Raw genomic sequence first — 24,058 nt, 5'->3', positions numbered from 1 at the left:
GTAATCATAAGCTCCCTGGTGAGCTCAGGATTAAATCAAGGGGAATTGCTGGCTCATCCTAAGGACTTGGTGATTCCATTTCCACTGTAGATTATATCTAGAGCCACCATTTCCCTGGATAATACTGCAGGTACACTGCTTCTCTGAGTCTTTGCTAAAAGCTTATGATGCTGATCAATACTCCTCAAGGTTGAAATACTCTTTCTTTAGATGTTCTATTAGTCAGGACTTTTTTAGCTGTAATAGGGTCCTAACTCAAATAAGTATAAGCATAAAAGAGATTGTTTGACCCATGTCCCTAGAAAGTTAAGAGATAGAGTTGGCTTCCCATATTTACTAGCTCAAAAGAAACCTTCCTCCAGATTTTCAGGCAGTTCCTTCCAGCCTCTACCTTACATCTTGAATAACAAGGTGATATCTACTCAATGCATAAGAATAACCTCCAGGATAACCTCTCAACTCTGTTTGGAATCTCTCAGCCATTGACACTTTGTCTCATTTCCCTCTTCCCCCTTTTGGTTGAGAAGGTTTTCTCAATCCCTTGATGCTGGGTCTCAGCTCATTCTAGGATTTCTGTCCCACGTTGCCAGGAAGGTCCATACCCCTGGGAGTCATGGAGCCATATTTACTAGCTCAAAAGAAACCTTCCTCCAGATTTCTCTTCTTCTATTTACATGTCTCACCCTCGACAACTTTTGGCTCTTTTTACCTCTGTGTGTTGACCTCATTCATCTCTAAGGAAAAATACTTTGTAGGCCATCTTGGGTTACCTGTCCTGCTTTGGATCAATCAGTATGATTAAGAGAATAAGATACTCTTGTTTGATTGAGCTTGAGTCACCTGTCCATCCATACGGCCTTGGGGTATGGGTTTGATAACCCTACGAGAAGCCATGTAGGGATAATGTTCAGACAAAAACAGTATGAGTCGTAATGGTATGAATATGACACAGTGTGGTACTGTGTCAGACCATATTTAGCCTAAAGTAAAAGCAAAAATCAGTTATACTGTCTTTACTTAGAATCTTGATATTTTGTTCATCACATATTTTTGCATTAATTCTGATTTTTATAATATTGCATGAAGATATTTATATTGATTGTTGAGGGGTTTTTGTTTTTGTTTTGTTTTCATCTCCTTAAATTTTTTGCCTAAGGCAATTGTTTACCTCACCTCTCTAGTCTCACCCTAGTCTTGGCCCTGGCATGAAGAGTCAATTCGTTTGGTGTCTTCAGAAACTAGCATGGTATCTGGCTCAAAGTAAATGCTCAATAAGTGTTTGAAAAATGAATAAATTGAATCAAGGTTAGTCACTGAAATATGTAATAAAATTTATTTCAATTCTATCATTTTTTTAATGTGAAAAATAGACATTTTATAAACATGTAGAACAAACTCATGAGAGACTGATAAATCAGAATGTCAGTTTAAGATTTTACAATTAGAAATAAAATGGCACGCCTCTAGGGGATAAAGGTAGGAGGATGGAAAGATTACTAATGTTTGTTGAGTGTTTACACTGTGGATAGTGTTCTGTCTGCCATGTGAGAGATTTTGTATGTCATTTCATTTAATGCTTACAACCCTATAAAGTTGGTATTTTCCACTGTTTAAATAAAGATATTGAGCCTCAGATTAACTTTCCCAATAACTAATAGTAGCAGAGCAAAGATTGCAATCCAAATATTTCTGACTGCAATGGCTAAAGATACTCCCAATTTATATCCCTGAATGGAAGTCTTAATACTTTATGCCTTCAGAGGCGCTACAACTGGCTGCAGTTGTCTTCACCATTTTCTTTAAGAACAATCAGTGGATTCCTGCTTGTCATCTGCATAACTGAAGGTTCCATTTTGGCAACAGAGGTTTTCCTCTCTGCTTCTAGAGACAGAACAGTGGCTGTAAATGTCACTTCTTCAGCTTCTCAAAACTATAAACTTATCCATTTGACTCTGGTATGTACATATATAACAGTAAGGATATCTGCAACTCCCCCTTCAAAAAATTTCTGGTTGAGAGTGGATTGACTACTCTGGATTCATGAGCAAGCATTTGGTGTGTTCCTTACCTCTCCTAGATACACAAGTCTAACATCTAGCCAAACACTGGCAAAACTGACAGAAGAGTCAGGAAGCCCCCCTAGCAGAGCCAAGAAGTGGTTGGCAAAAGGTTCTTCCCATCCTAAACTTTTCCCTGAAGCTGTAGCCTTCTGTTATGTAAAAACATAGGTTTTACAGAGGTACAAAGTATAGGAAAATTCTTTGAGCTAAAATTATGAGTGGGACAAGTTGCTGTTCATACAAGATGGATAGGAGGCCACAGTTGAGAGGGAGTTATGGGAAGCCATGGATCTTGGAATTAATTTACAGTGGCAAGAAAATTGTATCTTTGGATTCTGGGAATATGGAAATATTTCCTGAAGTTTTACCGTCTTTTCTGCCTTGACCTCCTTCTTATGTAAGCTTTCTGCTTAAATTAGAAAATTCTTTATTTTTCACCATAATTTATTGCAGAATGTTGAAAACCTTTGGAAATTAAAGCCAAATTAAAGAAATTAAAAAACCATAGTAGTTTGGAGTACATTTATTATAAAGTCAAAAAACATATACCGGATGGTGTGGTAGTGGCTCAGTGGCAGAATTCTCACCTGCCGTGCCAGAGACCCGTGTTTGATTCCTGGTGCCTGCCCATGCCAAAAAACAAAACAAAACAAACAAAAAAAACCAGAACATTATATACCCCTCAAATAGCCCTTGAGTCCATTATTGTGTTCAGTACAATACTATCATCATCATCATCATCATCATCATCATAGCATAACAATCACTTTTATGTATTAGCATTAACCATGTACCAGGCACGATGCTACATGCTTTATGCATTATCTAATTCAATAAGTCCAAATAGCCTTACACATTAGATATTATTATCCTATTTATACAAATTGAAGAACTGAGGCATAGGAAAATTAAGGAATTTTCTTGCAGCACAAACTAATAAAAGATGTAATTAGAAATCAAACCCAGGAATCAAACTTAGAATAAATAGTTGAAGAACTCAATGCAAAGACAGTGAAGTTCAGACCTAGTACTGATTTACCACATGGGCACAGACTCAACAAGCCACAAACAACAAGGCACAAGTGGCCTTTGTGGGTGCTGCACCTGATTGAAGGCTGGAGTCTGTGGCCACAGGCAGTACAGAGTGGGTCTCAGTGGAACCCCTACAATAACAGTGAAAAATAAAGAATATTCAATGAGAACAAGCAAGTGCTATACATTCAGAGCTTGGTATAGCAAGAGAGTCCAAGCCACCATCACTTGCATTTGGCAGAGATCAAAGGCAGACAGAGGAATGGGAAAGCTTCATGATGAAAAGGAAAGACCAGATATGCCACAACTGGAGACTACTGGTACGGCGAAACTGGAGGTGAGCTAACTAAAGTGGGACAACTGATCCCCTATTGGGTAGGGGAGCATATTTGACTTTCTCCAGTTGTTCCTAAGGTGGAAGCAGGGGTAAAATTAGGGAAGCTATCAGTTGTTGATCAAGTCCTGGACATTTGGGGCTCATTGTTATGTGGTATAGCTTCCTGGGCTAGTTGTAAATTGTGGTTAGCTTCCTGGACAGATTGCTGCAGAAAGCAGGTCAGAGTTTCCTGGTCTAGTTGCTGCAGATAGTGGGTCAAAATGTAACCAAGAAATTAGGATTTAAAGGATGATTTTGATTACTGAATCATTCCATTTTGCTTTCTAGAATATTGCAGTAGACAGAGGGGACTACCTGAAATCTCTTGACTAAATTCAGCTGCCCTGGTATCTGAAATGAGTATAAAAGCCCTTATGTTGGGCCTTTGTGACTGTGAAAGCTGTTACTCCTTTCATTGGTCATTTTCTTGTAAGGCAAAGGCCCTAATGCTAATGAAAAATTTGCCCCATCATTTGTAAATCGTATCAGCTAGACCCTGCTATTGAAAGAACTTGTCTCCCTTCCTTTTGGCTTCCACCTTTAGTTCTGAAGTGATAGCCTGCCTCCCCTCCTCTCAACTTATGTTCTCCTATTGAAATAATGATACCACTGTCTCCCTTTCTGCTTTGAACTTGCGATTCGAAATAACCTTATCTCCCCTTGCTAAAATCCTTAAGAACCTTGAACCCTCTAAACTCAGGGAGACAGGTTTGGAGCGACTAGGCTTGTGCTCTCCTACTACTTGTCTAGTAATAAACTCTTTCTCTCTTTGAAACCCTGGAGTCTCAAGAATTGGTTATTGAGCGCGTCAGGCAAAAGAAACCACTGTCTTTATCCGATAACAATTGTTCTATTTTTATATACAATCTGGCCATTGTCCATTTGTATATTCAGTCTCCCTATTTAATTAATGTGATATTTTTATGTAGTTCATGATCACTTTTAAGTTTAGTTAAGTTATTGCTACCTATGTTGATGTAGAAGTGTCTTTTAGTAATGCTCCTACCACTCATGGCACTAACATCTGGTGTTGTGACAGTTAAATTAGAGTTACAGAGTGGTGGGGAAAAAAATAGAGGCAATTAGAGTCAAAAAATTATATTTTGGCCTCTTAAATGTGTACAAGAATTCATATAATTTAAACAAAAGCAATATTATTATTAGGGTTAATTAAACTATTAAGTTGCAGTATAGTCTTTAATATATATGAGACATTTTTAGCTAAATAGTTTATATAAATGAACAAAATTTTTCTGGCTAATGTGCTTATATGAAGCTGCTTATTTCCCCTGTGGTGCCTGATGAAGCATGAATTTGATGGAGAAGGAACTTTGATGTATGATCACATGTGATGCATGATTAATATTTAACACTGACCCTCTAATCTTGAATTGTTGGATGAGAAATATGATGGTTAGGTTCTGGTGTCAACTTAGCCATGTGATGATGCCCAGTTGTCTGATCAGGCAAACACTGGCCTGACCACTGCTGCAAGGATATCTCATGGCTGGTTGATAAACAGGAGGGCTAGTGTATTAAATCATAAGTCAGTTGATTGCATCTATGGCTGATTATGTCTGCAATCAACTAAGGTGTGTCTCCTTAATGAGATAATCCAGTCAGTTGAAATCTTTTAAGGAAGAAGAGAGACTTTCACTCTTCTTCAGCCAATAGCCTCTCCTGTGGAGTTTGTCCAGACCCTTCATCAGAGCTGCGAGCTTTACAGCCTGCCCTACAGATTTTGGATTCTTTCATTCCCAGTTGTGAGACACTTTTGTAAATCTCATATTTACAGATATCTCCTGGTTCTATTTCTCTGGAGAACCCTGACTAATACAAGGAGTGAGAGACCTACTTGGTACTTAAGGAAGCATATGCTGAATTAATGAACAAATGAATGAGTGAATGAATCATTAGATTTATGGGGTGAGGAGATGAATTACTTCTACCCAATCATTCTTCAGAACAAGATCCCCTCCTTCAGAACAGCTGACTGACTTTCCTCCTTATTTGAACAGTGGCAGGGTGAGAAAAGGAATCCTGTTACCTGTGTTCTTTAATAAGATTTCAGATTGTGGATATTTCTAGGAGACTTCAAACAAGTTTTCATCATTTCCTATAATAACAGCTATCATATTAATTGCTGAAAGTACATCTGTTTACATACTAGCAACTGTTGTCCTAAGGAAAAGGATTCCCTCTTAGAAAATCCAGGAAACGAGGCATTGATCATTTTAGATTTGCCTTCATATTATCTGAACTGATATGATAAAACAAGATGTCAGAAGAGTTGGGGGGGGGACTCTCTAGATCAAAATGAGAGTTTTAATGACTTTATGGTCTGACTGGTTAGTGAATTCAATTTAGTGACTCAATTTTTTTTCAATATAACAAAAAAGAAAACATCAGATTGCAGTGCCAGATTAATTATTGTTTAGGAAAAACTCTGTATCCACCTTGTCATAATGTAAAACATATTTTTAATGTGGAATGTGGTCAAAACTTAAGTAAAAAAGCTAGAGTTGGTGACCATGTACCTAGCACAGAATAAAGAGCATAACATTCAGGATATGTTTTTAGGGGGTAAGCCTGGGGATGAGGAGCAAAAAAGGGAGAAGACTATCATGATTCAGCTGAAACCTTTAAATGATGCACAGAGGAGGAGAAGCTCAGAGCCTATGTGGAGGGGCTAGAGGTTGGGGCCTAAAGGTCTCTAGAGAATGAATGGGAGATCTAGGATCCTGGGAAACCTCTTATTAGGCAGAGTAATCTGGACTTGGGACTGTGATAGAATCTAATTGGACCTGATATGGACAGATTTGCAAGGACCCAGGTGAGGCAGAGATATCATGGGGCTTGGGGAAGATTGAAGGTGTTAACTTTTAGGGTCATTGAGCCCCAGTTACAGCTGTAGTTGATTTTATTCAGTGCTATATTTTAAAAAAGAGTCTTGAGGGGATATGTGTAGAGTCCATTTTGAGTGGATATAAAAACACTGCGGGGGTGGTGGTGGTGCAGGGGTAGCTCAATGGTAGAATTCTTGCCTGCCATGTGGGAAACCAGGGTTTGATTCCCAGTCCATGCACTTCCCAAAAAAACAAACAAACTAAACAAAAAAATTCAACAAATGGTACTGCAATAATGGGATTCTAACATGGAAAAAAAATGAAATGTGTGACCCCGCCATACAGCATACAACCCCCCCCCCCCCCAAAAAAAAAAAAACAAAAAATACTGGAAGGGTGCTTGGGTGGCTTGGTGGTAGAATGCTCATCTGCCATGCAGGAGACTCAGGTTTGACCATGCACCATCCCCCAAAATACAAAACACTGGGATACTGGGAACCTACTGAGTTGTAGAGGATCCTACAGATAAGGAGGTAGAGGTAAGCAAGCATATAAAATAGGCTAAAGAACAGCTCTACTACCTTCTTTTCTTAGTCCATGAAATAGTTATAGTTTTACAATACTACAATGCTATACTGAATATTATGTGAGTAGAATATGAGTATAAAAGTGTTATATCTCCTTTTTTAGTATTTTTCTGGTGAATCTTTTACATTCCTTTATTTTTAATTTTCTTTGACATTTTATGTTAATTGTGTCTCGTAATTAGGATACAATTATATTTTTCATTTAATTAAAATGTTAAACAGTATTTTGATTAGAAAATGATAAATATTAGAAGCAATTATTGCTTGAAGAAGCAATTAGAAAAGAATAAAAATGTTAATTAAATAACTGATGGCTTATAATAAATAATGCATCAAGTATCTTGAAATATAACTCAGTAAATCTGAATCTATGAAATTATAATTATTTTAGAATAAGTGACCACAAAAAGGAGCTAGGGGACAAATAGTACTATCAGTATTATATAGTAATATAGTACTATAATGCCTGACTGTTGGAGATTTGGCATCCACCAAATATAACCAGGAGGAAAAAATGATAAAAAGAAAAAAAGTGACCCTATCTATTTTTAAAGTAATTTGGAGAAAATAAATAATAAATAATAATTTTTTTAAAAAGTAACTAAGGACCTTGGAAAAGGGTCACTTTTTTTTAAGGTCACATCTTAATTTGAAATTTTTATGAGACATTCTCTAAGAAATCTATATCTTAATGAGACATTTGCTATCCTTAACTTTAAGGAAAAAAAATTCCATTCTTAAAATTACTGAAAGAAAACTTTGCGCTACAGCTACTAAATTTGTATAAAAAATACACTTAACTGACTTCTGGGCCAAGATGGCGGGTTAGCAATGTTTTAATTCGTCCTCCAGAACAACTAGTAAATAACCAGAAACAATACAGAACAGCTCCTGGGGCCACGTCAGTGACCGGACACACAGTGTACCCCAGTCTGGACCAGCTGCGAGCCCCCCCAGAACCGTGAGTTACCCAAGCCATGGCGGCCAGCGCCCCTCCCCTACAGACTGCTTCCCAGAGGGGAAAGGAAAAAGACTACCAGCAGCAGGGGCTGAGCCCAACCAAACGCCAATTGTGGAATTAATTAACAAATTCTGACTACTAAAAATAGGCCCCCAGCTCAGGTGAACCTGGTCAAAGCTGAGGTCACTCATTTTTGCCCCGGCACCAAGGGGGCAGGGGTGATGGAAAAAAGGGAAAAAAGAGAAGGAAACAGAGGTTTTTGCAGCTGTGTTTCTACAAAGGTTTGACTGCCTTTGGGTACAGTGGCAGGGCTCCTCAGTCTGCAACTGCCTCAGGTATAGGCAGAAACAAACTCGTTTTGAGGGCTTGTCTGGAACCTATGCCTTCCCCAGGGGAGGGGTGAAGCCCAACTCAGGTGGAATCCCTCCCTCAAGGAATTCAGACACCAGGTTTGGTAATTTGAAGCCATTCAAACTAGCCTACAACCTCTCCTCTGTCTCCACCACGCCCCCAGCCAAAGTTAAAGGTACCACATCATCTTATGCTGGTGGGACCTGCAGGCAGACAAGCACCACATACTGAGCAGGATAAGAAAAACAGAGCCCAGAGACTTCACAGGAAAGTCTTTCAACCTGCTGGGTCTCACCCTCAGGGAAAACTGAAGTAGGTGAATCTTTCCTCCTGATAGGAGCCCAGTTTGGTCTGGGAAAATCCAGCTGGGGTCTATAATACATTTGCAAACCCTCCTCAGGGTGGGGGGAAAAAGGCACCAGACAAGCAGGGCAAGAAACAAGAAAACAAGAACTGAAAAATTCTCCTATGTTAAACAAAACTTAAGCTAGAGGTCCAGAAAAAGCTGAACTGAATGTCAGAGAACAGAGACACAACAAATTCATCCAGCAAGAAAACCCCAGGTAAAAGAAGTGCAAGCAACCTCCAGAATAAACTGATTAAGGTAATTAAATGCCTAGACACCAGCAAAAAATAACAAATCACACTTGGAAAATTGAAGATATGACCCAGTCAAAGGAACAAACCAACACTTCAAATGACATACAGGAGCTGAAACATTCAATTCAGAATATACGAACAGACATGGAAAACCTCATCAAAAACCAAATCAATGAATTGAGGGAGGATATAAAGAAGGCAAGGAATGAACAAGAAATGAAGAAGAAATCAAAAGTCTGAAAAAACAAATCACAGAACTTATGGGAATGAAAGGTATGAGGGAAGAGATGAAAAAAAACAATGGGAACCTACAATGGTAGATTTCAAGAGACAAAACATAGGATTTCTGAACTGGAGGATGGAACACCCGAAATCCGGCAAGAAAAAGAAAATATAGGGGAAAAAATGGAAAAATATGAGCAGGGACTCAGGGAATTGAAGGACAATATGAAGCGCATGAAAATATGCGTTGTGGGTGTCCCAGAAGGCAAAGAGAAGGGAAAAGGGGGAGAAAAACTAATGGAGGAAATTATCACTGAAAATTTCCCAACTCTTATGAAGGGCTTAAAATTTCAGATCCAAGAAGTGCAGCATACCCCAAAGAGAATAGATCCAAATAGACATACTGCAAGACATTTACTAATCAGAATGTCAGAGGTCAAAGAGAAAGAGAGAATCTTGAAAGCAGCAAGAGAAAAGCAATCCATCACATACAAGGGAAACCCAATAAGACTACGCATAGATTTATCAACAGAAACCAGAGGCAAGATGACAGTGGGATGATATATTTAAATTATTAAAAGAGAAAAACTGCCAGCCAAGAATTCTATATCTAGCAAAATTGTCCCTCAAAAATGAGGGAGAAATTAAAACATTTTCAGACAAAACATCACTGAGAGAACTCGTGACCAAGAGACCAGCTCTGCAAAAAATACTAAAGGGAGCACTAGGGACAGATACAAAGGCAGAAGAGAGAGGTGTGGAGAAGAGTGTAGAAAGGAAGACCATCAGTAAAGGTAAAAAGAAGGAAAATTAGAAGGACATATAAAAGCCAAAAGGCAAAAAGCCCGGGCAGTAAGAACACTGATGTTGATGGGTTAAGATTCCCAATCGGGGGACATGGACTGGCAGAATAGATTAGGGAATGGGATCCATCTATATGCTGTCTCTACTGAAAGGACATGAGCGCAAGGACACAAACAGACATTTGCACACCAATGTTTATAGCAGCATTATTTACAATTGCCAAGAGATGGAAACAGCCAAAATGTCCATCAGCAGATGGGTGGCTAAACAAACTGTGGTATTTATATATGATGGAATATTATGCAGCTGTAAAACAGAATACAGTTATGAAGTATGTAACAACATGGATGGACCTTAAGGACATTATGCTGAGTGAGATTAGCCAGAAACAAAAGGACAAATACTGTATGGTCTCACTGATATGAACTGACATTAGTGAATAAACTTGGAGAATTTTGTTGGTAACAGAGACCATCAGGAAATAGAAATAGGGTAAGATATTGGGTAATTGGAGCTGAAGGGATACAGATTGTGCAACAACACTGAATGTAAAAACTCAGAAATGGACAGCACAATGCTACCTAACTGTAATACAATTATGTTAAAACACTGAATGAGGGTGGGCCGCGGTGGCTCAGCGGGCAAAGTGCTTGCCTGCTATGCCGGAGGACCTCGGTTCGATTCCCGGCCCCAGCCCATGTAACAAAAACGGAAAAACAAAATACAATAAAGCAAGAAAATGTTTGGAAATGTTTCCCTTTCTTCCTTCCTTCCTTCCTTCTATCCTTCCTTCCTTCTCTCTGTCTTTCCTTTAAAAAAAAAAAAAAAAAAAAAAAAAAAAAACACTGAATGAAGCTGAATGTGAGAATGATAGAGGGAGGAGGGCTCGGGGCACAAATGAAATCAGAAAGAAAGATAGACAACAAAGATTGAGATGTATAATCTAGGATTGCCTAGAGTGTATAATGACAGTGGCTAAATGTACAAATTTTAAAAATGCTTTTGCATGAGGAAGAACAAAAGAATGTCATTACTGCAGGGTGCTGAAAATAGATGGTAATTAATATTTTAAAATCTCACCTTCTGTGTGAGACTAAAGCAAAAAATGTTTATTTGTTATAAAATTTATATTTTAAGTTATAAAATATAATTAAGTTATATTAGTTCATTTCCTAATATAAATATGTAGATAGCTGGGTTGAACAACATAAGTACATGGAACCTTGGGTAAGACGTGAGATTTTGTTGGTTTGTCCAGAGTGATGCCCCACTGAATCCCAGAGTGATTTGATCAGTGAGTGGAAAAGTATTTGCAAAGTCCCCTTTGGGGAATGGTGAGAATGGGGGAAAATTTAACCTCCCCAAGTTGAATTCTTGATATTCTCACAAGCAGTATGGACAACCAAAGCTATAGGCTGAGCCCCCGCTCTTGGTGTCTGTTCATATGAAACTTAACCCCACAAAGGATAGGTCAAGCCTACTTAAAATTAGGCCTAAGAGTCACCCCCAAAGGAACCTCTTTTGTTGCTCAGATGTGGCCCCTCTCTCCAGCCAACACAACAAGCAAACTCACCACCCTCCCCCTGTCTACATGGGGCATGACTCCCAGGGGTGTGGACCTTCCTGGCAACATGGGACAGAAATCCTAGAATGAGCTGAGACCCAGCATCAAGGGATTGAGAAAAACCCTAGAATGAGCTGGGACCCAGCATCAAGGGATTGAGAAAATCCTCTCGACCAAAAGGGGGAAGAGTGAAATGAGACAAAGTGTCAATGACAGAGATTTCAAACAGAGTCGAGAGGTTATCCTGGAGGCTATTCTTACGCATTAAGTAGATATCACCATGTTAACCAAGATGTAATGGAGAGGCTGGAGGGAACTGTCTGAAAATGTAGAGGTGTGTTCCAGTAGCCATGTTTCTTTATGATGATTGTATAATAGTGTAGCTTTCACAGTGTGACTGTGTGACTGTGAAAACCTTGTGTCTTATGCTCCTTTTATCTACCTTGTCAACAGATGAGTAGAACATACGGAATAAAAATAAATAATAGGGGGAACAAATGTTAAAATAAATTTAGTTTGAAATGCTAGTGATCAATGAAAGGGAGGTGTAAGGGGTATGGTTGTATGGTTTTTTTTCTGTTTTTGTTTTATTTTTCTGTTGTCCTTTTGTTTCTTTTTCTGAATTGATGCAAATGTTCTAAGAAATGATCAGGTGATGAATCTGCAGCTATGTGATGATATTGTGAATTACTGATTATATATGTAGAATGGAATGATCACATTTTGGGAATGTTTGTGTTTCTTTCTGTAATTTTTTTTAAATAAATAAAAAAATTTAAAAAATACACTTAAATGGCTCTACTCTTGACAATGGATGTGAATATGTTTCTGTTGTTATTGTTTTTACTCTTTTAGTCATGTAGCAGGATAGACTTTTGATCAAGATGTCTATGCTCTCTGCCTGGTCCACTTTGTCATATCTTAGAGAAGGCTGGCTGGGGATCAGAAGTATAGCATGTGGTCACAGAACCAGGAAAGTCATCTGGGCCACAGTGGCATCAAACCTATGAGATCATGAGCATCAGGTAACCCTTTAAATGGACCCCCTATGAATACTCTGAAATACACTGTAATGTACATTTTCATTATTTAAGCAACTAAGTTTTCTGTTTGGATTATCTTTGCAGAGGATACATTTCTTCTTTGTTTCTGTGTTAATAGAAAGAGAATTAAGATTGAGTTGTCAAAAAGAAGAAGGAGGAGAAGGAGGAGGAAGAAGAGAGGAGGGAAAATAAATGGCCAGTATGGTAAACATGGATCAACCCAATGGGACCAACAAATACCAAACATTACCACAATGGTCATATTCCCAGGTACAACCATATTCCCAGGTAAGACAGAAACACTTCATGGGCTGTAGTGGACTAACTTCAACAATACTTAGTGGTCCCCTCAGCCCTGATGAATTAAAAATATTAATTATATCAATGATGTTGAAAGACCATGGTATTATTTGAATGAAATAGTAATTAAATCAGAAAGAATTTAAGATACAATGCTATCAGAAATTATTTCAAACTTAATGGAAAAATGATCATTGTTAAAGCTGGATGATACCTGGAGATTCCTTATTCTAGTCTCTCTACTTTTGTGTTGGTTTAAAATTTTCCATTAAAATTGGTAAACCTCTATACTGTTTGAATGTTTTGTCATGTACATGTATTACTTTCAGAATAAAAAATATATTTTAAAAAATAAGGGGCAATACAAGTCACAAGAATGGTAGAAAAATTTTTGCAAATCATGTATCTGATAAGAAACTTGTATCTAGAGTATATAAAGAACTCTTACAACTAAATAATGAAAACACAAATAACTCAATGGACTGTGGGAAGATGGGGGTGTAGCAAGCTCCAGGAAGCAGTGCTTCCACCAGAACAGCTATTAAACAAGCAAGAATTGTTTGAAACAACTATTTTGAAACTCTGAAAGCCAGAAGAACACTATACAGCATTCATGGAAAAGAGGCAGGAAGACGCTAATACATTCTGGTAAAGAACAGTAAATTTCTCTCTCCCTGTGGTGAATACTTGCACATATCCCCGACTCTTGCCACAGGTCTCATGGGATCCAGCCCCTTACTGGCTTACTGGTGACAGAAAGGGACATAAAAATTCTCTTCCCCAAGACTAGGGGTAGGCATGACCAATCGCTGATCATAGCTTTTGATTAGCAACTTCAGAGTACTGGGGTCCTAGCTCAAAGGGTGGCCATTGTTTAACCCCCCCCCCCCCCAGACAGAGGCAGTGGTGGCAGTTGTATCAACCCATGGAAGACAAAGGTCATGAGGGAGGAGACTATGCTTAAGCAGGTCTACAGAGAACAGTTAGTTGAAGGGCTGCATTCGCTGGGCAGGTAAAGAAAGCTCAGCTTTAGGAAGCCATGAAAGAAGTTCTTGGAGCCCTTCATGGATATTTTAGAGCTGTTCTGTGTACCTTCATTGGTTTCCTGACCCTGTTATGGCTGGGAAAGACTGACTTGGGAAAATCCTCTCCGGAATACCCCTCTCCCAGAATTTTCCCTCCAGACAAAACACCTTGAGGTAACTAAAGGAGTGTAAGAAACTATAGAGGCAACAGTGTGGAGCAAAGGCTTGCAGGCTTTAAACATGGAAGAAAGGGAAGTCTGTCTCCTGGGAAACAGAGAGGACAGCCAAACGCTTACAAATAGGAGAACTACAAAACAACTAACAATCAAAAGCCCAGACAAGACACAGGCTCAGAAAGACAGGAAAAACCATGCATACTGCATTTGCCTTGGGCAGACCTTCCTGAGAGAAGGCCTAAAGCTCAAGAAAATCTCTATCTTCTCCCCAGCAGATATAAAATCAAGAAATACATATCCTGAGGAGTAAATCCCAGAATTAATTTTAATATTAGTATTTTAATTATAATATTTTAATATTTTAAATGTATAGTGTGCAACAAAAGAATACAAGACAAAGAAATAGTAAACAATGACCAATCTAAAGAATAAAGATAAAAAATCCAAAAAAACCCTAACAAAAGACCACAATGTGGACACCCCCCCCCCAAAAAAAAGCCTTTAAAAAGTGATCTTAAAAATGTTCAAAGAGATGAAGGAAAATATAGAGGTGGAACTAAATGATATCAGAAAAATAATGATTGAGCAATATGAGAATCCTAGTAGAGACAGAAATTTTAAAAAGGAAGCAAACAGAACTACTGGAGTTGAAGAATACAATAACTGAAATGAAAAATTCCCAGGCAGGTTTTAAGAGCAGATTGGATGTGGCAGAAGAATCAGTGAACTTAAAGACAAAGACATTTGAAATGAATGAGGCAGAGGAGCAAAAAGAAAAAAGAATTATAAAAAGCAAAAATAGCCTAAGATACCTCTGGAACAGCATCAAGCATACCAATATACTCAATATAAGAATCCCAGAAAGAGAACAAAGAGAGTAGGGGGCAGAAGGGACAGTCAAAGAAATAATGGTAGAGAACTTCCTAAACTTAGCAAAAGACACAACTATGTACAACCAAAAAGCTCAGAGACCCAAGTATATGCTGTCTGCAAGATACTCATCTTAAAGTCAAAGGTACAAGTAGGTTGAAAATGAAAGGATGGAAATATACATATTTATACCATGGAAGTAGTAACCAAAAGGGACCTGGGGTAGCTATACTAATATCAGATAAAATAGACTTTAGGACAAAAACAGTTACAAGGTACAAAGACAGTCATCATATACTGATAACAGGGATATTTCAACAAGAAGATATAACAATTATAAATATATCTGCACAGAAGAGCAGAGCCCCCAAATATATGAAGCAGTTCTAACAAATTTGAAGGGAGAAATTGATGTTTCTACATTAATAGTAGGAAACTTTAAAACACTCTCAAAAATGAATAGAATATATAGTCAGAAGATCAATAAGGAAATATAAGACTTGAATGATATTCTAAATCAACCAGACTTAACAGACATATATAAAAGACTTCACACAACAACAGAATACACAATCTTCTTGAGTGTGCATTGATCTTCCTCCAGGATAGACCATATGTTAAACTACAAAACAAGTCTCAATAAATTTTTTAAAAATTGAAATAAAATAATGTATAGTCTCTGAACACAGTGGAATGAAGCTAGAAATCAATAACAGAGGGAGAAATGGAAAATTCATAAATATGTAGAAATTAAACATACTGTTAAACAATCAGTGGGTTAAAGAGGAGCTCACAAGTCAAATTGGGAGACATTCTGAGGTCAATGAAATGAAAATACCACATACCAAACTAATTGGATGCAGTGAAGGCAGTGCTGGAGGGAAATTTATACATCTCAATTCTTCCATTAAAAAAGAAGACTTCATTAATAATGAATGATACAGGCAATAAGGACATCTTTTGATGTACCAGACTCTCTTATACCTGCATTACTTATTTTAATCTTCATAGCCTCCCTATGATGTAAGTATCATTTTGAAAAGAAAAAAAATAAGGTTCAGAGAGATTAAATGACTTGTACAAGGTCATACAGTGAAAATACGACAGAGTGGATTTGAATTCAGGTCTGTCTGATGGCAGAGTCATGCCCTTAGCTACTCCTCACCACTGTCATAGCAAGTGCTCAAGACACTTGTTTAATGAATGATGCAATGAACCATCATATGTGGCTTATAATGAGGACTTTACTTTAGACCCATTCATCCCTGCTAGGCTTGGAGCTGCCCATCTCAGTCAACTTAAAACTGTCCATGCCATCCTGGCTTAGACCATTATTCCTAGCTTGGCTTAGAACCCTCCATCCCAAATCAGCTTGGAGCCGCTACATCCCAACTCAATTTGGAGTCATTCACCTGGCTGTAATCCTATCCCAGCTTAGGTTTACCTGCCTCAAACCTCAAATATGCATCCCCCTTTACCTTAACATGCTGCCCTTCACCTGTGGCTGGGTTCAAAAATTTATATGGAATGATAAGGGACCCCAAATAGCTAAAGCCGTCTTCATAAAGAAGAATAAAGTTAGATGACTCACACTTTCCAATCTTAAAATTTATTACAAAGTCACAGTAATCAAAACAGCATGGTATTGGTACAAATACAGACATATAGACCAAATGGAATAGTATTGAGAGCTCAGAAATCAACCCTTGCATTTATGGCCAACTGATTTTTGACCAAGGGCAAAGACCATTGAATTGGGAAAGAATAGTCTCTTCAACAAATGCTGCTGGGACAACTGGATCTCTGTTTGCAAAGAAAGAAGGAAGATCCCTACCTCATACCTTATACAAAAAAATCAACTCAAAATGGATCAAAGACCTAAATATAAGAGCCAGAATTATTAAACTCCTAGAAGAAAACATAAAGAAGCATCTTCAGAACCTTGAGTTAGGTGATGGACTTTGCACCCAAATGCAAGCAACAAACAAAATAAAGTGAACCTTATCAAAATCAAAAACTTTTGTGCCTGAAAGGACTTTATCATGAAAGTGCATGGCCACCTACCCAATAAGAGAAAATATTTGGAAACCCCATATCTGGTAAGATTTTAATATCCAGAATTTATAAAGAAATGCTTCAAATTAATAACAAAAAGACAAAAGGATCACTAATATGAACTAATTATAATGAGCAATCTCAGGGAATTAAAATCTAGAGCATAGGTTACCAGGAAATAGAAAGAGGGTAGAGAATGGGCAGATGATATTTAAAATGTACAGAATGTTGGATAAGATTGATTGTCAAGGTTCAGAAATGAATAGAGGTGATGGTAGCACAATACTGTAAGTGTAATTAACAATGCTGATTGTGAGTATGGTTAAAAGGTGAAGTCTAAGGTTATGTATATTGCTAGAAGAAAAGCTAGAAGATAAACTATGGGACTAGTATAACATAGTGAAACCTGTCTTGGATGATGGCTGTGGTTAATTGTTACAGATATAAGTTCCTACATAAACTACAACAAATGTACATCAGTATTACATATATTAACAATAGGGTGATATATGGGAAAAATACAATTAATGCAAACTAAGGAATATAGTTAACAGTAACATTGTAATAGTCTTTCATCAATTACAACAAAGGTACTGTACCAAAGCTAAACATCAATAATAGGGAGTAAAAGGGGTAAATGGATTTGTTTTTCTTTTTGAAGCAATGAGAATGTTCTTAAATTGATTGTGGAGATGAGGTATAACTATGTGATTAAACCAATAGCCATTGATTATAAGCTTTGGATGGATTGTATGGTGTGTGAATAAAATTATTTTTAAAAACTGAGCAAAGACTTGATTATATGTCTCTCCAAGGAGATTTATAAACAGCCAAAATACACATGAAAAGATGCTCAGCATCATTAACCATCAGGGAAATGCAAATAAAACCCACAATGAGATACCATTTCATACCCATCAGAATGGCTGCTATTCAAAACAAACAAAAAACAAAAAATAGCAAGTGTTGGAGAGGATGCAGAGAAGTAGGAACAGTCATCATTGCTGTTGGGATTGTAAAATGGTGAAGCCATGATGGAAGACAGTTTGGTGTTCCTCAGAAAGCTAAGGATAGAACCACCATATGACCCAGCAATCCCTCTACTAGGTATACCCAAAGGAATTGAAAGCAGGGACTTGAACAGATATTTGCACACCAACATTCATAGAGGTATTATTCACAATTGCCAAAAGATGGAAGCAACAAAAGTGTCCATCAACCAAAGAATGGATAAATAAAATGTAGTATATACATACAATGGGATATTACACAGCCACAAAAACAATGAAGTTCTGATAAATGCAACATCATGGATGAACCTTGAAGACATTACATTGAGTGAAGTAAGCCAGATACAAAAGAACAAATATTGTATTACCTCACTGATTTGAAATAATTAGAATAAGCAAACTCATAGAGTCAGAATCTAGATTATAGGTTACCAGGGGACAGGGTGGTGATAGAGAATAGGAAGTTAAGGCTTAAAACATACAGGGTTCCTATTTGGAATGATGGAGATGTTTCTTTTTAATTGATGGTAATGATGTTAACTATGTTCACAATGGCAGTGCAACATTGTGAACATAATTAACAGCATGGAAATATGTATTTGAATGTGATTAAAGGGGGAAATGTTATATATATATGTTATTAAAAAAAATACATGGAGGAGATGCAAGTGTAGTTCAGTGGTAGAATTCTCGCCTGCCATGTGGGAGACCCAGGTTCAATTCCCGGTCCATGCACTTCCCAAAAAACAAGCAAACATTCAACAAATGGTGCTGCAATAACAGGATACTCACATGGAAAGATAATGAAATGTGACCCTACCACACAGCATTAAAAAAAACATACATGGAACTACACTACACAAACAGCGAATCCGAAGTTAAACTCTGAGCTATAGTTATTAGTACAATTATAAAAATAGGCTATCAATTTTAACAATTGATACAATACAAGATTTTAATAAATAGCGTAGTATATGGGAATCCTCTATTTCATGCATGATTGTTCACTAAACCCACAATTTCTCTAATAAAGAAAAATATTGCAAAGAAAAGACAACCCGATTTAACAATGCACTAGGGATCTAAACAAATTTTTCTCCAAAGAAGATATACAGAGAAGGTAAGTTTTGACAAATGGGTATGATTGCTGAATTATATTGATATTTCTTTTAGTCTCCAGTATCTTAGGGCAGCTAGAAGTAAAAACATAAAATTGTGAAAATTGTAACCCATACCAAACTCTGAAAGCTATTCTACAACTAATTGTTGCAATGTGCTTTGAAATTTATTGCTTTTTTGTATGTATGTTATTTTTCACAAAAAAGAAAAAATAAGCCAATTGTGATAATAAATGCACAGCTATGTGATGATTTCGTGAACCATTAATTATACGCTTTGGATGATTACATGGAATGTAAATATATAATATGTATTAATAAAAATAAATAATTAAAAAAGATGAAGGAGAAGGTGGAGTTATAAAAGAGAAGATAGGATTTAACAAATGAGTATGACTCCTGATCATTATATTGATATTTCTTTTAGTTTCCAGTGTCTTGGAGCAGCCAGAAGGGAAAATCTAAAATTGTGAAACTGTAACCCATTTCAAACTCTGAAATCTGTTCTATAACTAACTGTTGTAGTGTGCTTTGAAATTTATAACTTTTTTGGACATAAGTTATTTTTCACAATAAAAAATAATGAATAAAAAACATACCAAGAGAAGACTGTAACCTTTTTAATTCATTTTAAATTCAATTTAATTGAAATATAATCAGAAAAAGGATTTTCCTTTAATGCTAAAAATAGAACCCCCTAAAGCTAGACTTGGTTAGAATTACAAATTAAATCTAGATAAAATTCCTTTTCTAGCAGCAGAAGATCAGGTGTCAATCAAACACAACAAATAAATTTGAAGGGGAACTACCCATATCGAGTCAGAAGCTTCAAAAGTCAAGTTTTGTAGATTGTGTCCCTAATAGAAACCAATATTTTAGATGGTAGAAATGAAGTAGCAATTCCTCTACTAAAAGGGAGGGGTAGAATGTTTATGAATGAAGCATTTGGATGGCAGAAGACAATATAATTCAGTTTTTAAAGTCTAGTGTTGAGACTTCTGGGAATTTGGCTGAATAGAGTAGTTTGAGATTACCTTGCTGTATAGAAAAGTTAGAGAAGGGACAGGAGGGCAACTGAGGCAGCAATTTGATAGTGCAGCTGACCTGGGAGAGCCTTCTGCACCACATGCGGCAGCCCCGGTCACAGAGGCTGAGGAACTGAGAGGCAAAAAGCTGGAGCCTGGCATGGAGGGCCCATGGGACTGCACAGACATGAGCCAGGGACTAGGATGTAAGCCAGGCCACATTCCTTGGGCACGCTACCCTCACCAGCACAGCACCGTGACTAGCGACTCACCCCACAACCCACACACCCAAATCCCGTCACACACTTCCATTCCCCACACTCCAGGCACCCCCAACCCCACAGGCCCCCAGTGCATGTTCCTGCCCCACACCCTCCCCACGTGCAGAACAACCAACCTCTATCCATGCCCCGCTGCCCATAGTGTCACACATCCTCACCCCGCATCCCCCATCTCCACCCCTCACCTCCACCCCTGAGCACTACGCATCAGTTTGTGGCACTCTTATGCCCATACATATGCTTGGGCCCCCAATCACGTCATTCAGTTCTTAGAACTGCACTTTACAGCAGTCTTAGAACAGCACATGCGCATGGCCCTCAGCCACACTTCCCAGCACTGAGAAAGTGCTGACCTGCACAACCAGGTTGCATCTGCCCACATCCATGAAGGCATAAAGCTGACCTGCTGCCACAGCTCTATGTGTGCACACAAAGGGCCCCTTGCCTTAGATCAGTGCACACCAGGGTTACACCCCCCAGACTGGTGCACCTCCACAGCTACATCCTCCCTGGCCACTGGGCGCCCACATTCACAAGCATCAGCATAACATTCCCAACCTGCACCTATACCTGACCTGAAACGAATCACTACACTGAGTGCCCCACCCTGTACCCTGCTCCCTGCTGTACATCCATCCTGCAAACACAAGGCCTGAGAATACTGAAAGAAATCAACTCCCAAAGTAAATCAATCAAGATATTTATATACCACAAAGACAGAAGATCACTAAGCATATCACAATGCAGACAGATATAGCCCTGCCTAACGACCGAATTAAAGCACCAGAGGAGACACAGACATTGGAACAACTAATCAAAAATGTTCATACAACTCTACTTAATAAAATATGTGGAACAGCAAACGACATAAAAAAGATCAAGAAGACAGTAGGAGAGCATAAAGAGGAATGTGAACGAATAAATAGAAAAACAGAGGAAATCACAGAGATTAAAGATTCTGTTTATCAAATAAAAAACATACTAGAGGCACACAACACCAGATTTGAAGAGACAGAAGAAAGAATTAGTGATATACAGGACAGGATAACTGACTTCAAAGACTAAACCAGCAAGTGGTAAAAAAGATGGAAAAAAATTGAATTGGATCTCAGGGAAATGATAGGCAAAACAAAGCACACAAATATAAGAATCATTGGTGTCCCAGAAGGAGAAGAGATGAGTAAAGGGCTAGGAAAAGTACTTGAGGATACAATGGAGAAATTTCCCAATCCTCATAAAGGACACAAATATGCAAGTCAAAGAAGTCCAATGAGTTTCAAACAGAATAAATCCAAATAGGCCTTCCCCAAGGCACATACTAATCAGTCTGTCAAATGTTGAAGAGAAGCAGAAAATTCTGAAAGTGGCAAGAGTAAAACAATGTACTACATACAAGGGAAACCAAATAAGACTGAGTTCAGACTACTCAACTAGCACTGTGGAGGTAAGAAGGCAGTGGTATGATATATTCAAATCCTGAAAGAAAAAGTCTTCCAGCCAAGAATTCTGTACCCAGCCAAACTGTCCCTCATAATTGAGGGAGAGATTAAAGTTTTCACAGACAAAGTAGTCCTGAAAGAGTTTGTCAACCAGAGACCAACCCTACAAGAAATACTAAAAGGAGTTCTGCCAGCTGAAAAAAAAGATAGGAGGGGGAGGTCTGGAGGAGGGCACAGAATTGAAGAGTACCACTAAGGGTAATTTAAATAATACAAAGAGAAAGAGGGAAAAGAATATATAGATCTGACAAATAAAATTAAAAAGATAAGATGGTGGAATCAAGAAATGCATTTTCAGTAATAACTTTGAACTTTAACAACTAAAGTTACTAATTAAAAGATACAGATTGGCAGAATTGATTAAGAAACATAATCCAGCTATATGCTGTTTACAAGAGACTCATCTTAGACACAAGGATACAAATAGATTGAAAGTGAAAGGATGGGAAAAGATTTTCTATACAAGTTGTAACCAGAAGCTATACCAATATTGGACAAAATAGATTTTAAATGTAAAGACATCATAAGAGACAAAGAAGGACACTATATACTAACTAAAGGGTCAATTCACCAAGAAGATATAACAATCTTAAATGTTTATGCTCCCAATCAATGAGATGGACATTGACAAAACTGAAGGGAGCAATAGATATTTCAACAATAATAATAGGAGACTTTAATACACCACTCTCCTCTGTAGATAGAACAACCAGACAGAAGATCTGGAAATAGAGGAAATAGAGAAGTTAAATAACTTGATAAATGAATTAGACCTAACAGACATATATAGGTCATTGCACCCCAAAGCACAAGGATATACATTCATCTCTAGTGCTCATGGAACATTCTCCAGGATAGATCCTATGCTGCGGCACAAAACAGGTCTTTATTAATTTAAAACACTGAAATTATTCAAAGCACTTTCTCTGATCACATGGGATGAAGCTGAATCTAAATAACTACCAAAGAACGGGAACATTCACAAATATATGGAGATTAAATAACACACTCTTAAAAAACAAGTGGGTCAAAGAAGAAATTGCTAGAAAATTAGTAGCTATCTGGAGATGAATCAAAACGAGAATACAACTTATGAGAACTTGTAGAATGCAGCAAGTGCTGTGCTGAGAGGGAAATTTATTGCCCTTCAAGTCTTTATTAAAAAACAAGAAAGAGCAAATATCAAGGACTTAACAGCTCACCTGGAGGAACTTGAGAATAAACAGCAAACTAACTCCAAAGCAAATAGAAGAGAAATAACAAAGATAAAACAGAGATAAATGAATGGGAGAACAACAGAAAGAATCAATAAAGCCAAAAGCTGGTTCTTTGAGAAAATCAATAAAATTGATGGGCCACTAGCAAGACTGACAAAGAGAAAAAAGAGAGAGGATACAAATAAACAAAATCAGAAATGAGAAGGGTCTCATTTCTTCTTCACAGACCCTGAAGAAATAAAAGAAAAATTAGAGGATACTATAAACAACTATACACCAACAACTACACAACTTAGATGAAATGGACAAATTTCTGGTGACACACAAACAAACTACACTGACTCAGGAAGAAACAGAATATCTCAACAAACCAATCACAAGTAAAGAGATTCAATCCTCCATCAAAAATCTTCCTACAAAGAAAAGCTCAGGGCCAGCTGGCTTCACAGGGCAATTTTATCAAATATTCCAGAAAGAACTAACACCTATCCTGCTCAAACTTTTTTTTAAAAACTGAGGAAAAAAGGAACTCTACCTAATTCATTTTATGAAGCTAATATCATTATAATAGCAAAATCAGGTAAAGATGCTATAAGACAGGAAAACTACAGGCCAATCTCCCTAATGAAAACAGATGTAAAAATTCTCAATAAAATATTAGCAAATTGAATCCAACAGCACATTTAAAGAATTATACACCATGACCAAATGGGGTTTATACCAGGAATGCCAAAAAAAAAAAAAAATGGTTCAACACAAGAAAATCAATTAATGTAATACAGCACATTAACAAATCAAAAGGGAAAGATCACCTGATCATCTCGATTGATGCTGAAAAAGCATTTGACAAAACCCAGCATCCTTTTCTGATAAAAACACTCCAAAAGATAGGGATCAAAGGTAACTACCTCAATATAATAAAGGGAATATATGAAAAAATGATAGCCAGCATCATGCTCAATGGAGAGAGACTGAAAGCCTTCCCCCTAAGATCAAGTACAAGACAAGGATGCCCACTGTCACCACTATTATTCAA

At 37.5% G+C, this 24,058-nt stretch overlaps 1 long non-coding RNA gene across 4 annotated transcripts in view; it reads left to right on the top strand.

The window, feature by feature from the left end:
• The window catches only part of LOC143660877 (uncharacterized), a 127,869-nt gene that overhangs the window by 39,217 nt on the left and 64,594 nt on the right, over positions 1–24,058 (top strand). For all 4 annotated transcript variants that reach the window (XR_013164292.1, XR_013164293.1, XR_013164291.1 and 1 more), the window contains exons 2-3: positions 12,259–12,428; positions 12,565–12,734. This is a non-coding gene — a long non-coding RNA (uncharacterized LOC143660877). The remainder of the gene's footprint in view (positions 1–12,258; positions 12,429–12,564; positions 12,735–24,058) is intronic.

This window comes from Tamandua tetradactyla, chromosome 17 (genome assembly GCF_023851605.1).
Source record: "Tamandua tetradactyla isolate mTamTet1 chromosome 17, mTamTet1.pri, whole genome shotgun sequence".
Lineage (NCBI taxonomy): Eukaryota > Metazoa > Chordata > Mammalia > Pilosa > Myrmecophagidae > Tamandua > Tamandua tetradactyla.
Note: the sequence above shows the minus strand (reverse complement) of the source record. Positions and strands in the feature narration are given on the sequence as shown.